The following is a 21,646-nucleotide window of genomic DNA, read 5'->3' as shown; positions in this document are numbered from 1 at the left end:
AGATTCCTTTAGGAATTGCTACAGGGGTTAATCCAGGGATTTCTCCACGATCCCTTCTAGGAAATCCTTCGGAAATACCTTCTGGAAATCCTCCAGAAATTCCTCCAAGAATTCTTCCATGAAATCCTCTAGGGCTTTCTGCAGAAATTGTTCCAGGAAATTCTCCAGGAATATCTTCAGGATTTTTTAGGGAAACCTCCAGGCATTCTTTCAGATATTCTTTAAAAGATTCTCCAGGAATTGCTCCAGGGATTTCTCCACAATTTTTTTTCCACGGATACCTCCAGGGATTCCTTAAGAATTCCTTCGAGGATTTCTCCGGAAATATAGAAATAATAAAAATATGAACAGAAATCTCCCAGAATTCCTCTACAGATTCCTCCAGACATTCATCCAGTAATTCTTTCAAAAAATTCCCTAGAGATTCATCCAATGCCTCCAGTAATTCCCGCTGAAACTCCTCTAGGAATTCCTGCAGGCATTCCTGCAGGATATTTCCAGTTTTTTCTCTATGAACTCCTCCAGGAATTACCCGGAGAAGAGTGAGCGGTGGTGGTGTGCGGCAGCATTTTCCTCACGCGTGACACTTCGGCTGAAAAAAAATGAAAATTCTGCTGAGGATTCTGCCGGTGGAGTGTTCCCGTGCCGTATTTGTGTTAAACAACGCGAGTTTTAATGAAGATCAATTTGGAATGGCTAAAACAATAGAGTTATTGAAAAGATCGTGAACTTGAAGTGAACAAAAATATAGCAAATAGAGGGGAGTTTGTGCGGCGTTTGAAAAAAAAACTGGACACATCGGTAGATAGCAACAACGGGCAAGTAAATTCAGTGAATACGATAGTGATACGATACGATACAACAGACCAATTTTTCCGCCGTGGTCTGCGAAAAAATGAGAAGTGACTGGTGATTAAAAGTGCTATGAATTCCGTCCAAGATTCCGTTAATTGGACGTAAATAAGGCAGAGGATCAAGATGAATCAAACTATGGATTCCGGGAGAAAGCATTGACTTGGTGAGATCAAACCATTATTTATTATTTTATATTTTTTGACATACGTTGGGGATTTTTCGAATTTGACGAGTCATGTGGCCAATTTTTGTGCACCGTACACCGGGTTTGGGGTGAAAGTATTCTTTAGAGTTTTAGACAGACAATTTACCTGTTGAAGCGTCAAACACAACACCAGATAAATATCGGCCTGCTAGGATATGTAACATTTGATACAATACATGTCTATTTATTACCACGGTTCAATACTTTTGCGGTATTGAGCGTCAGTCGTCGACGAAAAGGATGAGGACTTTTACGGTGCTGTAATATTTGCACAACACACTCTCTACCCTGATACAGAGGTAAAATTTATTTACCTCTAAGTATAGCTACCCTTTAAATATTCTTTCATCAAATTTGTACAGTTTGTCATCAAGAGTGTCGACTTAAAATATAACTAGAAAAAATACAAGCTAACCAAAATAGGGTTCGTCTTGCAATTGTGGTCCGTTGTGGTAATCGTCAGATCAAACCTAGGTTCAGGAAGAAATTTATTTGTATATCATGATACCTATGACTTTTTGAAATTATCATTTAAAATTTCTTCGACATATTTGTAGCAATTTCCCATTCTTGTTTTGCTTTTTATATAGGCTTATTATTCTGTACATTCCATTCGGGGAAGTGATCATTATTATGTTTTCTCGTTTCAGAGAGCGAGTAATGGCGCTTAAGCCTAGGCTTTGAAGCCAGGACACATGGAGAAATACCTGTGCCCCATCCCAGGAGAAAAGACGTCAACTATAACGGAGTGTGCATTAACCTTCTTAGCAGCACCACTCCCAACGATTTTATGTCCAAACACCATTCCCCTAAAACGAAACGGTTGGTACGGTTGTCCCCGTTTCTTCCTTCATCCAATTCAAAAAGGTTTGTCAATCATGTTATTCATAAGTGGATAACCTGATTGCCTTATGTTTTTGAATTATCTTTCAATCCATTAGTCTGCACAGTGGGCCTGGCCATTTTAATATTTGTGTCACATCATCTCTGATATGCTGCAAATATTAATGCTGACAAGAAAATATCAGAAGAAATTTTGATGTTTCCAGGATGCTTTTCAATACTGGCTGTGCAAGCACTAGATTAGATTAGATTAGATTAGATTATGAACTCCTCCAGGAATTACCCTAGGATTTTTTTCAAGAATTCCCCCAGGAATTTTCCTGGAATTGCTCCTGGACATATTCAGAAATTATGTCAGCAATTTCTCCAAGAACTTCTCCAGTAAATCCTCTAGGAATTTTCTCAGAGATTTTTTAGAGATTTCTCCAAGCATTCCTCCATTAATTCCTTCAGGTATTCCTCCAGGGATTGCTTCAGGGATCCCTTCAGAGATTTCTCCACGAATCTCTCCAGAAATTCCGTCAGGATATTTTTCGAAGATTCCTCCAAGGATTCTTTCAGAATATCCTCCTGGAACTACTCCAGGGATTTTTTTCTGAATTTTTTTCCTGGAACTTTTCCCAGAATTCCTCTGGAGATTTCTCCAGGAATTCTTCCCGTGCTTGCTCCAAGAATTTATCCAAGAATTTCTCCATGACATTCTCCAGGAATTCCTGCTATGGGTCTCATCCAAACATTGCTCCAGGAATTTCACCAGCGACACAAGAAATTAGTTCAGGAGTTCCTCCAGGCATTCCTTCGGGATTCTCTCAAGAGATTTTTCCAGGGATTGCTTCAGGGATTCCTCCGGGAATTTATCTAAGAATTTCTCCATGGATTTCTTCAGAAATTTCTCTGAGATTTCCTGTAGGTATTCCTCAAGAGATTCCTTCTGATTTTTTTAGGTATTTCTTCCTGATTTTTTTAAGAAATTTCTCCAGGAATTCTTCCAGAGATTGCTCCAAGAACTTATCCGAGGATTTCTCCAGGAATACTTGAAGTGATTTCTTCAGAAATTCCTCTCAGTCCTCTTCAAAAATTCATTAAGGAGTTCCTTCAGGTATGTATTTCAAAAATCCTTCATTCATGTTTTTCAGGGATGTACCTTAGAATGTTTCCAGTATAACCTGATGATTTATTTTTTAATTACTTCAAGAATTTCTGGAGGAATTCCTCCAGCGACTAGTATTGGAAGACAATTTAAAAAGGATGCATACAGCAACCAGGATCCAGGGATTCTGCCGGAAATCCCTCCAGCAGTTTCTTCAGAAGTTTACTCAGGGATCCCATTAGCAATTCTTACAAAAAAGCGAGACAATAAGTCCTCCAGTGTTTCTTCCAAACAACACACATGCCACAAAAGAGTCACCCACGGAGCCGCAGGTTCTGGTTGCTTAGAAGTCACTTACATGCTAAAAGTGGTTTCAGACATTTCTCCTGGGAATCCTTCAGGAATTCACCCAGGAAAGACTCTTTCGGAATTCTCCCAGGGATTTCTCCCGGAATTAATTACTGAAAGAACTAGAGTTAGTCATTATGTTGACATTTTGAAAAAAAAAACTTCGGAAGAGTTTCCATTATGTTGTGTTGTTTAAGGAAATCATAAAAAAACTCTGGATTTGTCCTCAAAATCCTAAAACTTCTGGAAATTGTCCACCATTAACAGCCCCACGTTGATTTGTGTAGAACAGGCGAGCGTATTGTACAAAATACAACAGCTTAATTGTTGAAGGGTTAAATGCTGCTTTTAGAATGGTAATGTTATTATATTCAATTGCGTAATGTTATTATAATTCGTGTTGCGCTTAGTTATACAAGCTAATAGGTACAAATTTGCCAAGGGTGCTTGATCACCCCCCCCCCCCTGACTGAAAAGCAGGCTACGCCCTTGTATCTGATAGAGAAGGAAAAAAGTTGGCCGCCGGTCTAGTCCGAGGGCTTCTGTCCAATGTTTGCTCCAAGTCAACATAAGGGCCCATGTGTTGGTGGGCCCATTTGGCGCATTAAATCTTTCTTTCTACTCGTAAAAATTGGTCCCCCAATTTCGTAACCACGGTGACGTTGCACGTTCCGTTCACTCGATCGCCGCACCACACAAGCCAGACAATGTTGAGGTTGTTTTTCGGTAATGGGTAATTGTGGCGATTCACTGTTATTACCCATTAATTCGTCACTTTTCGGGGCGGTCGTTTTTCGTGACTGCAGCAAACAAAGGCCCGGGCAAAAAATAACAACCACCGCCACCACCTCCCGCACCGCTTGGTGTACCAACTTGGGGGTGCAACCACTTAGTTTTTTTTTTCTTTCGTTCGGAACCATTTGGTGACATAAGGAAGCTCTAGGTGAAACTTTCCCACACTCGTCGCAAAAACCTCCAAGCGGTGTTACCTCAGAAAAGCATCGACAAATGGGTGCTTTTTGAGGTTTTAGTTTGGAACAAAAATGCTTCAACTAGGTAGATGCTCGTTTCGCGCGGTGGATTGGAGGGAAATAAGTGACGAACCCACGAGATCGGTGGGTTAGCAACGTGTATGCTCCTCACTGCTCAGTGAAATCTCCTATTGTGAAGACGTATGCCATTTTACTCGTTCATGTCAGCAACAATGAAAATCGTGTCCCGCTGAAATTAAGATTGATTGAGTACCTTGGGTCGGAGATGTTTTTCGTGCCACTAGGAGTTCTTTGTTCCATTTAGAAAAGAAGTAAATTAGAAGTAATGTTTTGATTGACATTATTTTGCTGTTTTTCGAGGTAAAAAGGGTGTCTAAGTTTAAATTCTGCTAAACATGTCAGGTTAGCAAATTTTATGTTTGAATTATTTTATTTTATGGCACAACAGTTAGATAGGTATTTGCAGATTGAATCAGTTGGCAAAAATGAATCTATCACCCGACAGTTAACCCGACAGGGTACCCGGGTACCCAGTGCCCATTTGAAAAGCACGGTGTAGAAAAAAGCAACAAATTTGTCGGACACATAACGATTAAACAAGATAGGAGTATTTATTAGAGTGGGTCATCGATGGAAAAATGAAAAATTCAATGGTATTCCATCAAATCAAAGCTTTTTTGATCCCATTTCAGGACCCAAATAAGTGTGCAAAATTTGGACACGATCGGTTATGTCTACGTTTTGCGCATCCACGGTGCTTCATTTACCGTTATTATCAAAAAAAAAAATATGCCATCAAAACCTGAAACGCCATTCTCTTTCTTTATCATTCCTACACCTCTGGACAAATTTAAAAAAAAAATCGTTAGACGAAATTTTGAGTTACGCCCTTTTAAAGGGCCAAACCCCTAAAAAAACAGGGTTTCTATAGAAAAACATCATATTTCATAACGGAAGCATGCTTCTGCCAACAAAATTTGAAACGCCATTCTCTTTCTTTATCATTCCTACACTACTGAACAAATTTTTAAAATAATCGTTAGACGAAATTCTGAGTTACACCCTTTTAAAGGGCCTAACCCATTAAATATCAGAGATTCTATAGAAAATCATCATATTTCATAATAAAAGCATGATTTGAAGTCCCAAATAATAAAACGTATCATAAATAATGCTACAATTTGATACTATGCGCTAGTATTGGCTATTTGTATTGATGTTTGTATAAAAATTGGCCATTACGCTAATATAAGGGAAGTATTTTCAAACATATAGGAAGCAATCATTTTTGTATCAATTGCCATTGATAGCGTGGGACGTTAGTTTTTTGTATTGCTTTTTTATAGACAAAACAAGCGATGACATGCGCTTTTGTCATTCGTTAGTTTTATTGGTGAATGCCGTTTTCAATTAATAAACATACAAAAATATGGATTGAGATGATCAATTGTAATGATAGTTCTATATTTAACTGCTAAACTACGTTACCGAAGAATAAACATGATTAAATGAAACTAAGGTTTATAATAATTCTACTATAAGTACTTTTGACCTTCAAATGGGCGTAACTGGAGAATTTGACCAACATTATTTTTGAAATTTAGTTTATGGATGTGCAATAACTATATAAGTGAAAAAGTAAATGAACTGTCGTTTATGTTTATGGCTATAATAGTAAATGAAGCCAACAAAGTCCGTATCCTACAGGTTAAAGAATACTTCCCTTATACTGGCGTTATGGCTTATTTTTATACAAAATGCCGTCAATATTAGTGCATAGTATCAAATTGTAGCATTATTAATGATACTTTTTATTATTTGGGACTTTGAAGCATGCTTCCGTTATGAAATATGATGCTTTTCTATAGAAACCCTGATTTTTTAGGAGTTAGGCCCTTTAAAAGGACGTAACTCAAAATTTCGTCTAACGATTTTTTTTAAAATTTATCCCGAGCTGTAGGAATGATAAAGAAAGAGAATGGCGTTTCAAATTTTGTTGGCAAAAGCATGCTTCCGTTATGAAATATGATGTTTTTCTATAGAGACCCTGATTTTTTAGGGGTTAGGCCCTTTAAAAGGGCGTAATTCAAAATTTCGTCTAACGATTTTTTTTAAAATTTGTCCAGAGGTGTAGGAATGATAAAGAAAGAGAATGGCGTTTCAAATTTTGTTGGCAGAAGCATGCTTCCGTTATGGAATATGATGTTTTTCTATAAAAACCCTGATTTTTCAGGGGTTCGGCCCTTTAAAAGGGCGTAATTCAAAATTTCGTCTGACGATTATTTTAAAAACATATCCAGAAGTGTAGGAATGACAAAGAAAGAGAATGGCGTTTCAAATTTTGTTGGCAGAAGCATGCTTCCATTATGAAATATGATGTTTTTCTATAGAGACCCTGATTTTTTAGGGGTTAGGCCCTTTAAAAGGGCGTAATTCAAAATTTCGTCTAACGATTTTTTTTTTAAATTGTCCAGAGGTGTAGGAATGATAAAGAAAGAGAATGGCGTTTCAAATTTTGTTGACAGAAGCATGCTTCCGTTATGAAATATGATGTTTTTCTATAAAAACCCTGATTTTTTAGGGGTTAGGCCCTTTAAAAGGGCGTAACTCAAAATTTCGTCTAACGATTTTTTTTTTAAATTTGTCCAGAGGTGTAGGAATGATAAAGAAAGAGAATGGCGTTTCAGGTTTTGATGGTATATTTTTTTTTGATAATAACGGTAAATGAAGCACCGTGGCATCGCGTTTGAAGTTTGTATGGGATTTTACATGAGAAAACACACTTTTTGCATTTCTCTCATAAGATGCTCGAATTTTTCAAAAACCATGTAACCGATAAAGTGAAAACATAGCCTAGGATGTCCTGAAAAACTTTGTCGAAGACCGCTAAGTGATCTGATGCTTATGAAAAAGTTATAGCGGTGGCATTGCTTGGCGAAACAGCATGATTTTGTTGCTATTGTTATTCCTTTACATGTTAAAACATAAACACATGCATGCGGTTAGTTGGTTATAACTATTTCCACAAGTATCGGATCGCTTTGCGGTCTTCAACAAAGTTTTTCAGAACATCCTAGGCTATCATTTTGCAGTATCGGTTAAAAAGTTTCAGACAAACTTTTTCAACTTATGACAAAAATGCAAAAAGTATGTTTTCCCATACAAAATCCCATACAAATTTCAATTGCAGTGCGCAAAGTGTAGACGCAACCGATCATGCTCAAATTTTGCACAGATACTCAGGACCCGAAACGGAACCAAAAAAGCTTTGATCTGAGAAAACGTTTCCGATGACCCACACTAGTATTTATATGTAGTCAATCCGTCCTGATCTGATCAATGAGTCTATGGATAACTTAAAAGAATGCTCATCCTGACCAAAAAACGAACAACTGCAGCACACCAAAATAAAGTATTGGTCGGTTTACCAGAGAAATGAGATAGGCCACTACTGATTAAAAACGAAAACCACTAATTATAATGTTTAATTTACAATCAGAAAATATGTTAAATCTTCTCGATGTGGAAATTTCGTTTATGTAGATACGCCTCGGCACAGTTTGCCCACCACCATTGCATAACTTAATGAGGAAGTCCATCATCATCATCATAATCATCATCGTCCATCATGCACGCCGAAAGTGGTGAACCCTTTTTTCCGAGACCCCTGTGTTGAAATTTTCACGCATTGCAATTTGGCTTCGGCAGTTTTTTTTTTTGCATATTATGTTGGACCATGTAATTTCTTGGTTTTTAATTATAAGCATGAATCAGCGTAACGATATTGATTTTTTATCGTAGAGATCATATTTGGCAATTTGGCAACCCAGGGAAAGGACGATGGACTCTATACGCAATCCCATTACGTTATTGAGCGATTTGTTTTTGTTGTTGTACATAATCCTGTCCGCACTAAGCAAAGCGTACACTTAAACAAAGAAGCTACAAAACTACTTGGAAGGTACTAAAATTGGATTCCTCAAGTACAATTGAAACTGTTTGATGTTTGCTTTGTGTGCATAAGGCATGGTTCTTGTATCAGAATTGCAAACCAGGTAGCAGATCAGCGTAGAACTAAAAGCAATATTTCATTAACGAACAGAAATTACCTGATCATCGAGGTTGATGATCATAGAATACCCAATAATTTCCTCCAGAACCAAGGGAACAACCAATTGGTTGGCGTCGATCGCAATTATAACCTTAGGTACCCGTTGAGCTCATTAAGTTCTCCAGATCTACATAAACGCCGGTCTCGTGCAAATCAATAGCGCGTGCCTCCAAGCCCTGCGGCTAAACTAGTAGCAGCATTCTTGCAGCTCAGTCATCAGATCACGGCGGACGGCAGGCCGTCAATCCGCGTGCCAAAGAAGGTAAAAGTTGAGTCCACCGAATATAATTACCGGGCGCGGTAGCGACGATGTCGATGCTGGTGGTGGCTACTGTATGTACAGAATGGAAAATCTGATTATCATGCCCACAGCACAGTGTGAGGTGCGTTCCTTCAGGGGTCCGGTTTGGTCCTGATGGTGATGTGAGTGCATACCCCGACGACGTAGTTATTTTTTATAACCGCATTTCTGCTCTTTCTGGTCTATGCAGATCTTCGTTATGGAATGGTTGACTGGCAGACTGGTCCCTCGGTCCTGCGCTGTGACGAAGCTGTGACCCGTAACGACCGCCTTTATTATCTTCGCCTGTCAGAATCCTGCTGACATGGCAGTGTTTTTCAAGCGTTGGACAGTATAATAATTGAGAATATTAAAAAAAATTGAAATTTTATAATTCATGTTGTTCTCGGCTTTTCGTGCCCGAATGAAGTTGATCACCAATATTAACTTCTTTTCCCGATCAGCCTAGATAGCTTGTAATGTCGGTAGTGGTTGGTTCAACTGGCTAAGAATAGCACTACAGACCGCCTGTTCCAGTGGTTGGAGACAACTAATCAGGTGACCCCTAGTTCAAGGTGTTATGCGGCTTTATGCTTACGGAATGAATGGTTAGGGGGGTCTAACAAAAACCTAATCACAAACGGAGCGAGGGCTAGTAGCTCCGCTGAATGAAAATGGTTTACCACAAACGGGTTTATTCACGGCCTCTAGTCCTTACAAGATTGCACAAATGATCAAAGATTACCCTACCGGAAACCCTGTGTATGTTCAAATGGCTCTACCATTAGCAGCCGGTGCAGCTCCTTTCGTTCTATATCATACCTGTTCGGATAACAAGTTCGATGCCACGGATGTCCTAAACCGATGGAGATATACCGAAATGGTTTTGAGGGAGCAGGGAATAAACGTGGTTGCAAATGCTTCAGATGGCGTTCCTAGACTGATGAAGGCAATGAAGGAACGTTCTTGCCTGAGAAACAATTATGGTAAATCTACTTGGGGCTGGTGGTACTCGATTGAAGATGAAAACAATTCTGTATTGAACGTACAAGATATGATTCACGGCATCAATAAGATCCGAAACCGCTTAATGCGTGGTGATCTTAAAATAGGTATATGAGTTTAGTCAACGTTTAATTTTTGGTCAACATTATTATTTTTACATTCTAGGAAAGTTCAAAGTATCGACATCCCACCTCAAAGAACTAATTCAAAACCATAGTAAAGACAAGCATCGTCTCTCAATGAGCGACATTGATTTGAAAGACAAAATGAAGTTCGGACCAAGTCTGAAAATGATTGACAAAGACATGATAAATTATTTAAAACAACACGTACGACAGTGGCACGGTATTACTGTTGAATGTGATGCGGCGAATGCACAACTCTTTTGTTGATGAGAATTTTGTTCCGCTCGATCGCGTTCATGATGTATGGTAGGTAGAAATGTTGTTCATGTTAGCAATATACACGTATCTGTAGAAAAGTTAAAAACTGTTATTCAGTTACATATGTTATTAGCAATATTACGTCGAATTTTTTGTCGACAAAGTTTTGTATTATACACAGTATATATTTTCTAACAGGACTGCAAATTTCATAATTCGAGCGTGGAGGAACTGGTGCAAACGTCGGCACGGAAACCTGAAAAGCTGCATAACGACAAACGCGTATATGTCATTAGAATTAAATGCTCATGCTCTGTTGGCATTCATGAAATATTGTATTGATAATAACACTCCTGAACAATTTCTTATATCTTGTCTATCCAGTCAACCATGCGAAGACCTCTTTAGACAACTAAGGTCAATGGCGCCGGTTGAACAGACTATTGTGAACTTTAACATAAAGGAACTCTCGGAGAAACTGAAACGACTGCAAATGAAAACGAATATTATGTACAGGCACAGCAACTCGATAAATTTTCCAGCAATGGCTTGTCATCATGGCCCGCGAGTACCGGTAGTCTCTTTGCCAACTATCGAAGAAATCAAGAACACAGTAAAAAAGGCGATGGATTCTGCTCGATCAGAGTTGTTATCGATTGGCATTGAAGGTGACGAAGTCAATTTTCAACCGTCGATAAATGTTCAATCTGGTAAAGGATGCTATGAATTCGAATGCAATGAGGATTCGGATAGTGATGAAGAAACTGGCGGGAACGTGGACGTGGAATTTGTCACAATTGATGAGATGGAAAGTGATGATGGAGACGAAGCATTTATAAACGAAGTCAACGAAATCGACGTACGGAATGAGATGGAGGAGGTACTGGAAACTGTCACAAACCGTACAGAAATCAATGAAGTAGTTTTTGATGCCGATACTATTTTCCCCATTTTTGAAGGAAAATTGAACCTTAAAAGCACCACAGTTGGGAACAAACATACCTTCAAAATAGCCGATTCATCTGGAGCAATCAAAAACATCAAAAAGTCAACACTTATTTGGATGATGACGGAAGGGCAATATCGTTTATCTTCCGATAGAATTAGAAGATTTGCTCAGCGAGAACGGAGCCATTGAATTTTAATAAAAATCATTGATTTGTTTAATTAGAAACATGTGTCTTATTCGAAATAATCGTTTGGCTTAAGATTGATTTACTTCGGACCGAGCGAGTAAACTAAAGGATTACTATTCTAATTATCACCAGTTAAATGCAACTCGAGGCTGGCTTGTATTTGTAGAAGAAACTAGGAATGCCACTTCCAGCAATACATAGTTATCTGGTGCTGTTTTTTTCACTGAAGTCCTGTTTCAGTGGTGGTCATTCGCTTCACTTTATTGAAAAGGCCAGAGTTGAGTTCTTCTTGTGCGCATGGCGTAGCTCTGATTAAAAATAGGAATATACCTTGCTTACAACGTGGTAGTTTAGACTAAGCCCTAGTCGCGCATTGGGGTAATTATGACCCCTAAACGTACACTAGGTCAGCGAGGTGCGCGCAAGCTAATGACCGAAGAACGTTAAATTCGTACATGTGGCCAAGATAATTAACTCCATATGTTTAGTTCTCCGAGGGGGATCATATCATATCTCATTAGGTAGTTCGTTTACCCTTCGAACAATATAGTAAACAATATAGGTACAGATAACACATCGAGCGCAATAATCGATATGCCTCTTGATATGCCTCCATTAATTTTCATAAAATAGATAATATTCTCATTAAAATGGATTATAAATTTACTATTAGCATGTCCCTTCCAAAATTATAGAAATCGTATGCCATTGTACCGATCTACAGCTACCCAATATTTAAACGAATTACAATTCGAAACAATGTAATAATAATTATCCCCAACTTTTTTATGTTTCCAAAACACTGAATTCTAGCTAACGTGAAAGTGTCAATTACAAAGGATGCGAAAAATCAATGCCCACCTGATGATATTTTTGATAAAAGATTTTATATTTTTGATATTTATCATAATATTGATACCAGATCGGGCTGTCCTCCCCCTTACGGAGCCTGGGGAGTTCCAGGGCACCTTCAACAGTATTTTGCCCTTACTGCGCTTACCGGAGCAATAGCGCGGTGGACCTTGTGTTTCTCCGAGACAATCAGCTGCCCTTCATCAATCTCATATTCGAAGCTGAATACGGGCGGGATTCTGAAGATGTTATTAATTAGTTTAGATTTTCACATATATGGTTTCGCATTATGCGTTTTACACCGTGTATTCTGTGCATCCTCGCCTTTGGCGCATTCAAATCGATACCGATCTGACTTTATTGTTGCTGTTCTTTTTTGTGCTGTAATTGTTAAGAGTTTAATCTTGCCTAGTTTGGGTAGTGGCTACGGTTAGGATAGCTCAGATTAATCCTCAGCACAAAAGAACAGCAACTATCAATCTTTGTAGATTTATGCAAATTGGTACAGCCCAAGTGGCGTTAGTCCAAGAACCTTAAGGGGAATTTCTATCTAGGAAACCTTGTGAATCTGGTGTTTGCTACTTTCAGTAAAAATCAAGGTAAAAATGAAATGGCAAACTCACGTGTCATGCCTCGAGCATGTGTGCTTGTCAACAACGCAATCGTTACTACACTCATCTCTGAACTAACTACTAGAGATGTATGTGCTATCACAATTGATGTATCTGTTGGAAACCTCAACAGGAAATACGTCTATTGTTCGGTTTATTTACCGCATGATGAACCATCCCCTACGGATGCTTTCAAGCAAGTCATTGCATACTGCACTTCAAAAGGCCTTCCGCTAATTGTTGGTAGTGATGCTAATGCTCACCATATAATCCGGGGCAGCTCAGACATCAATTTGAGAGGCTCCAGTTTGATGGAATACTTAAGTGGTACAGATCTTGGATTACTTAACGTAGGCAACCGCCCAACCTTCATGGTATCTGCTAGAGAGCAAGTTTTAGAAATAACGCTTTGCTCTAGCAGAATTAGTCACGAGTTGACCAATTGGCATGTGTCAAATGAAGAATCTTTATCTGACTTCGCTACATCTTTTTTGAACACTTGAATGTTAATTCGCACTTTGCGTTTCAGGAACCCCGGTCAACCAACTGGGATCTCTGTACCGATTTGGTTGCAGCCAAATTTCATGGATACTCACCATCCATTGACACTCATCGTAATTTAGATGATGCCGTTGATACTACAACGGCCTTCATCATGGAAACTTTTGAAGAAGCTTGCCCTCTGCGGTCTGTGAACACCACAAGAGGAACCCCTTGGTGGAACTCTGATCTGGCGAAGCTCAGGAAACAATGTAGAAAGAGTTGGAACAGACAACGTTCGGCTGGATCGGAGGCTTTCAGGTCGGCTCGCAAGGCCTACCAGAAAGCTCTTCGATCTGCTGAACGATCCGACTGGAAAAACCATTGTACAAATGTTTCCAGTTTGAGTGGAGTCAGTCGGTTGAACAAAATCCTTGCAAAATCTAAGGATTTCCGTGTGAACGAACTTCGTTTGCCAAATGGTGATTTCACTTCCTCTGATGAGGAAGTTTTGGAATGTTTATTCAGTACACACTTCCCCGGATGTGTGGATTTTACATCTTCGGATAAATCTGATGTCATTTCTTGTAGTTATGATTATTTAGCTTAAGCTCGGAGTATCATAACTGTAGACTCGATTGAGTGGGCACTAAATAGCATTGCTCCTTTCAAATCTCCTGAAGCAGATGAGATATATCCTATTTTGCTTCAGAAGGGATTTGTTTATTTTAAACATGTTTTGACAAAACTACAGTTTTGCTACAGTTTATTCCGAAAGTGGGTCGAGCGTCGTATGAAGAAGCTAAGAGTTTCAGACCTATCACTTTAACCTCTTTTCTTCTGAAATGTTTAGAACACATTGCTCATCATCACATCCGTGATGTTCATCTGGCCAACGTGGCTCTTCATGTGAACCAACATGCCCACCAATCTGGTAAGTCCACTGTGACTCTTTTACACAAGGATGTTAACAATATTGAGAAAGCATTCACTCAAAAGCAATCCTGCTTGGGTATTTTCTTAGATATCGAGGATGACGTTGTCAAGTGCCTTTTCGATGCCATATTGGAAGCCGCACGGGGTCGTGGTATATCTCCTATGATTTCCAATTGGATTTATCAAATGCTCAAAAACCGACATCTCTTCTCGGCACTGCGTCAAGCGGCGATTAGAAAATTAAGTGTTTGTGGATGCCTCCAAGGGGGAGTCTTATCACCACTTTTGTGGAATCTCGCAGCAGATACGCTATTGTGGCAACTCAATAATAGCGGATTTCCTACTTATGGTTTTGCCGACGTACTATACTGCCGTGAATCGCAAGTCAGTCCCATAAGTAAAAAGTAGGCATTGAGAAAATGGACTCTGAAGTTTTCAAATTCGATTTCTATGTGAAACTTCAAAAAATTGCCGTGAGTTAAAAATTTCCACGATCATCATGAAACTTTCACACATTGCTTCAAACATGAAAACGTAAGAGTGAAAAATATAAAACTGGCTTAAACAGTGTTAGGTTTTGAACTGGAGGGTACACTAATTCGTAATGGGACTGACTTGCGATTACATTTCATCATGGGACAATCTGACTTGGTGTTGTTTTTCAATTTTACTGAACAAACTATATATTTTCATTCACGCAGCTGAAAGGCCATCCGAAGAAAGATCGAAAACGGCCATTAACTCATTTTTGCCCAAAATGCATATGGGACTGACTTGCGATTCACGGCAGTATAGACGTCCTAACATTGTTAGTCGGTATGTTCATTAGCACCCCTTTCGACATGATGCATTGATGCAAAGCACCCTGCAGATAGTTGATGGTTGGTGTCGCCAATATGGCTTTTTGGTTAATCCGAGTAAAACATCTACTGATATTTTCACGGGAAGGCGCAACCGTAATGGCGTTCGACATTTGTGTCTCTTTGATTCTGAAATCAATAATGTGACTGATCAGGTAAAAAATGTTGGAGTTACCCTTAATTCCAAGCTTTCCTGTATACTTCACATAGAGTTCCGAATCAAGAAAGCTTGTATGGTCTTCGTTTGGTAAAACTTGGGGTCTGAATCCCAAGAATATGAGATGGATTTACACAACTGTTATTCGGCCGATATTGGCCTATGGATGTCTTGTGTGATGGTTAAAGGGCAAAGTGAGAACGATCCAATCTAAATTAGGCCATCTCCAAAGGATGTGCTTAATGGCGATGTCTGGAGCGTTCTCATCAACTCCTACGGCAGCGCTCGAAGTTCTCTTTGACGTTGCTCCACTACACATTCATCTCAAACAAGAAGCACTTTCTTGCACTTACCGTCTACGGTTACTCGGTCTACTAGAGGAAACTCCTGTGAACCGCACATCAACACACACCTCGTTGTTTCCACCTTTGGTGAATTGGGACAAAATTGTCCTTGCTCCAAGTGATCTTACAATTTCTTGTAATTTCCCATATAGGACATTTTCCACGAAAATCCCTTCCCGGGAAGAGTGGACATCTGGTATGTTACACTGATGGCTCTCTTCTCGAAGGTCGAGCAGGTGCTGGTGTTTATTCTCGTGAGCTAAGGCTGCATCAGTCCTACTCACTTGATAGACACTGCACCGTTTTTCAGGCCGAAATCTTTGCTCTTATGTGCGGAGTGCAATCAACATTTCAGCAGCTCGTAATGGGCAAAGTAATATACTTCTTCTGGAGGATCGACTGAGGATTTTAACCTACGATTTAAACGGCTACGCAGTCTTTTAATTTGGGAAAACGAGGTTTATTATTTGCCCGACGTTTCGACACTGGGGTTTTGTGTCATCTTCAGGGGTAATTAATTTTACGTTTTTGGTCTTATGTTTCGTCTAACTGTAACTGTCTTGTCGAGTTGTTGTTGGTACAATGAGAAGTAAATTTGCGCCAAACGCGTACAGTCCGTTGCAAAACTAGACAAACCAAATAAGTCATGTACCAACAACAACTCGACAAGACAGTTACAGTTAGACGAAACATAAGACCAAAAACGAAAAATTAATTACCCCTGAAGATGACACAAAACCCCAGTGTCGAAACGCCGGGCAAATAATAAACCTCGTTTTCCCAAATTAAAAGACTGCGTAGCCGTTTAAATCGTAGAGTAATATACTTCTGTTCAGATAGCCTGGCTGCTATTAAAGCACTTGCTTCGGCCAACTCTAGGTCGAAGGTAGTTATCGCTTGTCGAACTGAAATCGAGGAGCTGAATTCAGCAAACGCTGTTCACCTAGAATGGGTACCTGGTCATTCTTCCATCGCTAGAAATGAAATGACTGATGAGTTATCTCGCACTGGAGCATCACATAACTTTATTGGCCCTGAGCTAGCTATTCCGATATCGAAGTGTTAGGTAAAGCTTCAGATTCACACCTGGGCTGCCACTCAATACAGACAATACTGGAATAGTTTGGAGTCATGTCGTCAAACTAAATTGTATTGCACTGAGCCATCTCCAAGGGTGGCGAAGTATCTAACAAATCTGTCAAAGCAGAATTGCAGCATTCTGGTCAAAGCATTGACTGGCCACTGCCGACTCAGCTATCACATGGCGAATATTCAGCAAGTTGATTCATTTGTTAGCTGTGAATCCGATTATGGAACTTCGAAACATTTGATATGTAACTGTCCAGTTTTTGCGCAACTGCGTTTCCGAGTACTCGGTAAACACTTATAACGTGAAACTGACTTCAGATACCTGAATCTTCAGGATGTTCTATTGTTCTTCATCCACTGTTGTAAAGAGCTATAAGCTCTCTTTACGCTTTATGCGCTATCACAGTGCACTTTTCAGGGCGCTGTTTGGACCCATTGTGGTACGCTTATGACACATTCCACGCGTTACGTTTTGCGCGAGAATCAAACTTTTACTTTCAAAATCTGTTATGTTGTTAAATACATGTTAACCAGCATATCAAACGATCAGATTTGAATAGAAGATTCATTTTATGCTTTCTAATTGGTAATTGGACCTTTGTACTTCGAAAGAAATCAAGAAATACAGCGTAACGGGACACCATCGCAAAAAATGACGAACTTTGATCGAACGTCAAGAAATGTGTTACTTTTTTGAAGCAGTTTTCAAAATTTCAGGTACTATTCGAAGAATATTAGTAATGATCTTCATTTTAATGCAAAAAGAATCAAAATCGACAGCAAGAGCTCGGAAATATCGTTCAATGAAGTCCAAAAACCGCGGTGTAGAAGTGCGTGGAATGTGTCTTATGCGTGTATGACGATCCAATTCCTTTGCCTGTCTTTTTCCCTGACCCACCATTTTTTTCTTCCCTTCTCCCGCAGGTAAATGATGAATAGGCTCGTGTTCATGGCGATGGCACAAATTTCTCAAATGGAGGAGAACTCTGGAGCCGACTTACTGATGCCTGATACCACCTCTACGAAGAAAGTATCGATTTGAACCCTTGGACCTAGATGAGATGTTAAGCTGTCCTTAAATATTCAAAACGATAGGTTTGTGCGTATTGACTGTTTATAATCATTATGTAGTTTCGGATTTTGGCTTAGGCAGTCTTTGGTTTTAGCGTTGATAGTTTGTTATCTTCGCCGACGTTTCGGTCCTCGGATCAGACCTTCTTCAATAGTAAATCCAAAGGGTGAAATCGAAATACTTGTTTCAAGAGGACAGGTTTGGTGTAGTACTAGATTTGTAGTAATGAGCTGAATTTTAGTATGGTGAGAAGGTCAATTCTCCGTTTCTGCAATGAAATTGTCCAAAAAGCGTGGATATTATCATTCCTTGCCTAATTTGATGCTGTTTGAGCTAAACTTTGGATAACTATGTTGTTTATGTTGCAAGAAATGGAGAAAACAATAACACTGTTACCCAAAGTTTTGCTCTAACAGCATCAAATTAGGCAAGGAATCATAATACCCACGCTGTTTGCACCATTTCATTGTAGAAACGGAGAATTGATCTTCTAAGATTTGCAACCCCTGCTCCTTGAGTTTGGCAGTAGCTACCATGTCTCGCCAAGCACTATCTTTTAACGTCAGCGGGTGAAAAGGAAGCAGTCTATCCTGTTCCCGGGAACCTCATCGAGTTGATAAGCAGGCCAAACCTCCCGAAGAGAGGCCACCTCGTGTCACCACACGCTGCAAACACTACAGAGCGCGAGCGTAGAAACCTGAACTGGTTCCCTGCAAGCAGCGCTTCACTGCGCATATCGGTAGAGATGCTGGAACAGGTTTGCTTTCAATATGCATTTATAGACAGACATGTGTTGATGGAAAATGAGTGCAATTCCCTGCATCATTGAGCAAGTGCACTGCACAAGACCAGTCTGACCAACAGGCGGCTTCCCGAAGTCAATCGGATAAAGTGATCATAAAACATCTTGTGATGGGGGAAGATTTCCCCCTTCGGGGTGCTCCTACTCTCCATTTTCTAAAGAACAAACGTTTGACAGCGCCTTTTTATACGACCATGATGGTTGTTATGATTGGAAGTGTCATCATTTTTAACTACCAACCGGGTCGTCTATAGAAAGCAAACTCGTCTCACTATCTACGGGGAGAGCTACATACATTCAGTCACAGTACTTATAATCCCGATCAGAAAGCCTAGTGTCCATATGCCGACTTCCTTGACTTAATCCCTCCCTAGAAGATTGCGGTGGACCGTCGTCGTCGATCGACGTTTAATTGTCACCGGGAATTGTGCTATTACAGTTTTGTGTGATCTCGCGATCTAGGTATGGAAACGACAGCCCACGTACGACCCGGATCGAACGATTATGGTCAGGACAGGACTGGATTTTCTATGCGACCCTATCCAGGGCAGTAAATCATTTCGATTCGGCAGCTTGTAGTTACGGCAGCCAGTCAGTCAGTCAGTGGCTGCAATTGTCCATTCCACGCAAACGGTGTGGCCTTTTACGTTGACCATTGAAGGAACTGTGCCCGAGTGGGTATCGAATGGATTGAATTGGAAAATTCCTCCTTCGCGTAACAACAATCCATCCAACAATGCATGATGGCAGCGAGACGCTGGCTGGTTGGCGTTGGCTGAGAGTACGTTACGCGCTAGATGAGCCTGCTAAAAGGGTATGAAATCCAATACGAACATTTTCCACACGTGTTGCATAAAAACAATCGGTGGCATGTCGATTGGGCGAGAGGCTTTCAATGAAGTGTGCGACGAGTGGCGATGAGTGGTGAAACGCAATTTGAAGAGGATTGATTCGAGTAGCTAGTCGTTCGCGGCTCATTTTTTGTATGATTGTCTATTGGAGTTAAAGAGCCAACATTAGGTAACAAGATTCAATCGATCGACGACCTCACACAGTCGACGATAGGTAGTTAGTTAGTATCTACTTTATCTGGAATTAAACGGAACAGTATTTACCTCGACTTAAACAGGACAGGTATTTCAAATACACGCTCAGATTAATCATCATCAAGCATGTTATCCAAATCAACCGAACCCTATGCACAGATGTTTTTGCCTTTCTCGTACACCAAGGTGTACCGAAAGGCTATATGTTCACTCCAAAAACGAAAATTTGATAGAGCCTCCAGAGGGGTCAAGTCTTACATACCAATCGACTCAGCTCGACGAATTGAGGTGATGTCTGTGTGTGTGTGTGTGTGTGTGTGTGTGTGTGTGTGTGTGTGTGTGTGTGTGTGTGTGTGTGTGTGTGTGTGTGTGTGTGTGTGTGTGTGTGTGTGTGTGTGTGTGTGTGTGTGTGTGTGTGTGTGTGTGTGTGTGTGTGTGTGTGTGTGTGTGTGTGTGTGTGTGTGTGTATGTGTGTGTGTGTATGTGTGTGTGTGTGTGTGTGTGTGTGTGTATGTGTGTGTGTGTGTATGTGTGTGTACAGAAAAACTCACATCACTTTTTGGCATTAAACCTCAACCGATTTTATTGACCGACGGTTCATTCGACGCGGAATCTGGTCCCATTGTTTCCTATTGAAAATGGTTCAGATCGGTCCAGCCGTTCCGGAGTTATGGCCATTTAGGTGTTCCGGACCGGTACCCCAGGAAGGGGCCAGATATGAAAACGGTACAAACCCATCCATGCGGTACATCAAACTACGGCATTTTCGATAACTTGATGAATGGTGCGCAGAAAAATAGTCTCAGACCATATCTGAACCGGTAGTGTCCCGGAACCGGTTCCGGGTGTCCCGCCGTAAGTGACCAAACATAAAAGTGAACTAAACCCATGCATGCGACGTATCAAACCGCGGCTTTTTCGATAACGTGGTGAACAGTAAGCAGGAAAACATTCTCAGACCATATCGGAACCAGTAGTGTTCCGGAACCGGTTGCAAATGTCCCGCCGGAAGTGGCCAAGTATTAAAGTTAACCAAACCCATGCATGCGACATATCAAATAGTGTCTTTTTTGATATCCTGATGAACAGTAAGCAGGAAAATATTTTCAGAACATATCTGAATCGGTTGTGATCCAGAACCGGTTCCGGGTGTCCCGCCGGAAATGGCCAAATATAAAAGGGAACCAAACCCATGCAAGCGACACATCAAATCGCGGATTTTAAGGCATCTTGATTTAACAAAAAAAAAGTTTCCGGCCATATTGGGGACAACCGGTAGTGTTCCGCAACCGATTACGGTTGTCCCATCGGAAGTGGTCAAATGTAAAGGAGAACCAAACCCATAAATTCGACACATTTAATGACTTTTTAGGTAAGCTGATGAACATTAACAAAAAAAAACATAGACCATACTTTGGAAAACCAATAGTGTGCCGAAACCGGTTCCAGGTGCCCCGACGGAAGTGGTCAAATGTAGAAAAAAACCAAACGCATACACGCAGCACACTAAATAACGGCTTCTTCGATAACGCGAAGAACGGTCAGCAAGAAAATAGTCTCAGGTCAGTAGTGTTCCGGAACCAGATTCGAGTGCCTCGCCGGAACTGGCGAAATGCACGAATGAACCAAACCCATACATGCATTACATCAATTTGCGACTTTTTAGGAGAACTGATTAATAATTTGCATGAAACTAGTCTAAGACCACATCAGGGACAATCGGTAAGTGGTAAAATGTGAACCGAAAGTTGTAAATGTGAAATTGAATCAAATCCATGCGTGTCGTACCATAAAACCACGCTGATTCAACAATGATTGCTGTCAAATTACCTGTGTAAACTTTCAATTCGATAAACTAACTCTATTTTAGTTTTGTTTAGATTGTATGATTTGTTTTTGAACACAAATCTTACAGATATTGTGGTGGTACGAATTGATAGCTTGTACATTTTACGATTGTTGGCTTCCGAGGTTCACTGCGGTTGATCACCAAACGGATCAGGTGTCGGAATGCACCAAATTAGAACTTTCGGAAGTAGCAGCTGCACGAGGAGCCGCTGCGGGTGTAAGTAACATCACAATATCGTATCATTCGTATTTACAGTGTATTACACTGAGACATTCGATCATTTTTTGCCTTTCTCGTACA

At 40.2% G+C, this 21,646-nt stretch overlaps 1 long non-coding RNA gene across 1 annotated transcript in view; it reads left to right on the top strand.

Moving 5' to 3' along the window:
• LOC134287595 (uncharacterized) overlaps positions 1-21,216 on the top strand; it is a 219,357-nt gene extending 198,141 nt beyond the window's left edge. The window contains exon 2 of the long non-coding RNA XR_009997394.1: positions 19,786-21,216. This is a non-coding gene — a long non-coding RNA (uncharacterized LOC134287595). The remainder of the gene's footprint in view (positions 1-19,785) is intronic.
• The last annotated feature ends 430 nt before the right edge of the window (positions 21,217-21,646 follow it).

The sequence above is a fragment of the Aedes albopictus genome, chromosome 2, assembly GCF_035046485.1.
Source record: "Aedes albopictus strain Foshan chromosome 2, AalbF5, whole genome shotgun sequence".
NCBI classification, from domain to species: Eukaryota; Metazoa; Arthropoda; class Insecta; order Diptera; family Culicidae; genus Aedes; species Aedes albopictus.
The sequence above is the reverse complement of the archived record's forward strand: the minus strand, read 5'-3'. Positions and strand labels throughout refer to the sequence as shown.